Consider the following 3,488-nt stretch of genomic DNA (forward strand, 5'->3'; position numbering starts at 1 on the left):
TCTCTAGTAATTAGATAAATGCAAACCAAAACTACTTTAAGATTTCATCTGACTCCAATCAGATTGGTTATTATCAAGAACACAAGCAACAATAAATGTTGGCAAGGATGTGGGGGAAAAGGTATACTTATACATCGCTGGTGGGAATGCAAATTGGTGAAACCACTCTGGAAAGCAGTATGGAGATTCCTCAGAAAACCTGAAATGGAGTCATCATTTGACCCAGATATCCCACTCCTTGGTTTATATACAAAGGGCTTAAAATCAACATACTACAGTGATGCAGCCACATCAATGTTTATAGCAGCTCAATTCACAATAGCTAACTAACTATATATATATATATATATATATATGTATATATATATGTATATATATATATGTATGTATATGATGGAATATTACTTGGCTTAAAGAAGAACGAAATTCTGGCATTTGCTCGTAAATGGATGGAGTTAGAGAATACCATGTTAAGTGAAATAAGCCAAACCCAAAAATCCAAAGGCCAAATGTTTTCTGTGATATGCAGATACTATTTCACAATAAGGGGGGGATAGGGAAGAACAGAATTACTTTATATTAGGTAGAGAGGAGTGAAAGGAGGGGAAGGGTATAGGGTTAGGAATGACAGCAGAGTGAAACACATTATTACCTCATGTACATGTATGACTGCATGACCAATATGATCCTGCAATATATGTAATCAGAAAAATGAGAGATTACACTCCATTTATGTATGATCTATCAAAGTATATAAATACATTCTACTCTCATGTACAACAAATTAGAACAGATAAAAAAATTTTAAAAGACTGGATCTTAAGTGTTTTCCCCACACAAACAAAAAGTAATTATGTGAGGTGAAAGTTGTATTAATTAACTTGATTGTGGTTATGATTTTACAATGTACATATATGAATTATTATGTTGTATTCCTTAAATATATATTATTTTGGCAATTGTACCTCAACAAAACCAAAAGGTAGACAGATAGGTAGATAGATAGATAGATAGATAGATAGATAGATAGATAGATAGATAGATAGATAGAAAATAATATTATCATTCATTCTTTCAAAGTTAGCTCTATCTCACTATCTGGTTCTGAAATTCTTGTCAACATAAACTCAATTACTGTTCCAGTCTCTTCAATTACTCTTCCAGCCATAATTTATACTTTTGGGGTTAATTTTGATAATTTATACTTTGCTGAGAAGCCATTCCTTTTTCCTTGGTTTCCAAACCTCTTACCACAGGTTTATTTACACAAGTCTCAAAATAATTCAAATTTCTCTTGTATCTACTGGCCATTTCTTTCTTCTTCCTTGTTGTGTATTCTTACAATCTTACTTTTCCCTTAATTGGGCTTTCAAAAGGTTTAGCTATTTTATTGGTCTTTCCAAAGGACCAGTTTGAGATTTATTTATTCATTCTTCTATTTCTTTACATTTTAGCTTTTATGTTTATAAATTTCCTCTTGTTACTTTTAAGACTTATCTTGTTGCACTTTAGTTCCTAAGCTGAGGAATCAGTTGCCCTACTTTCCTTAATTCTTTAATAATGAATAAAAAATTTCCTGAGTGCAGAACTCACAGTACTCAGAAGTTTCGATCACAAAATATCCTCTTCTTCATTTCTTTCCTGATAATTTTCACTTCCTTTTTGGTTTCCGCTTTGATCCCAGGGTTATCCATGAGTGTGCTCATAATTTGCAAACAGATAAGGTTTTTTAAATTGCCTTTTTGCTTCCATTTCTCCTCCCACTGCATCATGATCAGAGTGTGACCTTTTAAACTTCTCTCCTTTCTTTGAGTTTTGAAAAATTTCTTTACAGTCAAGTACAAGATTTGGGGGAGGAGGGTGACAGTACATGTTCCATGGACATTTAATAGTCTATTTGTGCATATGGACCTATGATCTTTGGAAAGTGACATGAAACTTGTTCACTTAGCAACTGTTCTCTAGGACACCCGGTAAGAAGCGGTTAGAAAGCACTACATGTATATAAAATGAAAAGTGTACTTACCTGCCTCAAAATGTTACTGGGGGAAAATGAAATAACCCGTGTTCTCTCCCTTCCTGCACTGTGGCTTTTGGAAAATTCCAGGTAGCTACTGAAATAATGCCCTTAAGAAGCAGCTCCTCTGTAGCCCTTGAGATGGAAACTGGGTCTTGTCGGGTACCAGGGACCACACAGAGTAGAGACGGACACTCCACTCAAAGTCTGTGACATACCCTGGACCGGATCCTGCAGAAAGGCAGTAATCCCCAATCAAGTATCTTTTGAAGCAGTGAAGTGTTTTAAATCTCTTAAAATGCTGCTTGAGTATGCAGTGGGGTGGGGGAAGAGAGGGCAGATTTACAGCAATTTTGCTGTTACACTCAGCACTGTAGAGAATATTTTTGAAACTAAAAACTGATTGAGAAAGACATCAAAAGAGTTTGATTTGTTTGATGTTTAGACATACATACATGATGCAGATTGCTGTTGTATTAATGATGACCGTCTGTAAGCCAGATGGACTGTGGGACTATGTCAAGAGACATCTGACTCAGTGCTGTTGGAAAGGCAGATTAAGGGGAAAGCATTCTAACAGAATTGATTCCCACAGCCCATGTTTTAGGGTGCAACACTATCGGGAGTTCAGTAATTCAAAAAATTATCATTAACTTTAAACACCTTTCTTGCCTGATTTAATGCCACTGGAAAAAGTCAGAATGGTTGATATTAGATGCTGTCAATGTTGGAGACTGGGCAAGACTCTTATAGGACAGGAAATGGATGTAGTAAACAGTACTGATGTTCAGAGGTACAAAGTCGGGCATAACCCAGCCAATGGCTTATATGCTTACATAAGAATGGACATCCTAAAAGCAGCTCTTAACCTAAGCACCTTGACAAACAAAAAGAAAGAAACCAAAAATAAGTGCAACCCCACCTTTCCAGAACATTCTTTTAAAGCTCTGTTTCACCAAACCATAGTGGGGTTTTTTTTTTTGCTTTTATTCGTAAGAAATAGATATAATTAAAAAAATAAATAAACGAGAAGGGGAATTTAATCTACTCAAAAAATTTTAATGCAAATTAAAACAATAGCATAAAAATCTGACTAGCCAAGATAAAAAAGAATTATAAAATCTGGTTCTGAGGAAGAAGTTGATAATCTCATATTCAGCTAGCAAGGGTGTAATCAGTTCCATATTGTCTTTCAGGAAGGTGATTTAGGAAAAAATGCCAAAAGCCTTAGAATTTTGCATTTGTAGATTCAGCAATTCACCTTCTACGCTTCTGTCCTAAAGGCTTACATAGATAATTCACAAAGATTTTTGTAAAAGAAAATCCATTGCAATGCTGTTGAAAATGAAAAACTGGAAACAACATAAAAATGCTTAACAATAAGGGATTGTGCAAATAGTATTATGATATACACTTAGGTTGGAAACCATTGGCAAATACTTCTGTTGCTATATTTCATTTACGTTAGGCA

At 34.7% G+C, this 3,488-nt stretch overlaps 1 long non-coding RNA gene across 1 annotated transcript; it reads left to right on the forward strand.

The window, feature by feature from the left end:
* Positions 1 to 434: 434 nt before the first annotated feature.
* LOC306670096 lies at positions 435 to 3,019 on the forward strand. Its single transcript, XR_013766316.1, has 2 exons — positions 435 to 982; positions 1,031 to 3,019. It is a non-coding gene; the product is annotated as an uncharacterized lncRNA (long non-coding RNA).
* The last annotated feature ends 469 nt before the right edge of the window (positions 3,020 to 3,488 follow it).

The sequence above is a fragment of the Sciurus vulgaris genome (assembly GCF_902686455.1).
Source record: "Sciurus vulgaris genome assembly, chromosome: 9".
NCBI classification, from domain to species: Eukaryota; Metazoa; Chordata; class Mammalia; order Rodentia; family Sciuridae; genus Sciurus; species Sciurus vulgaris.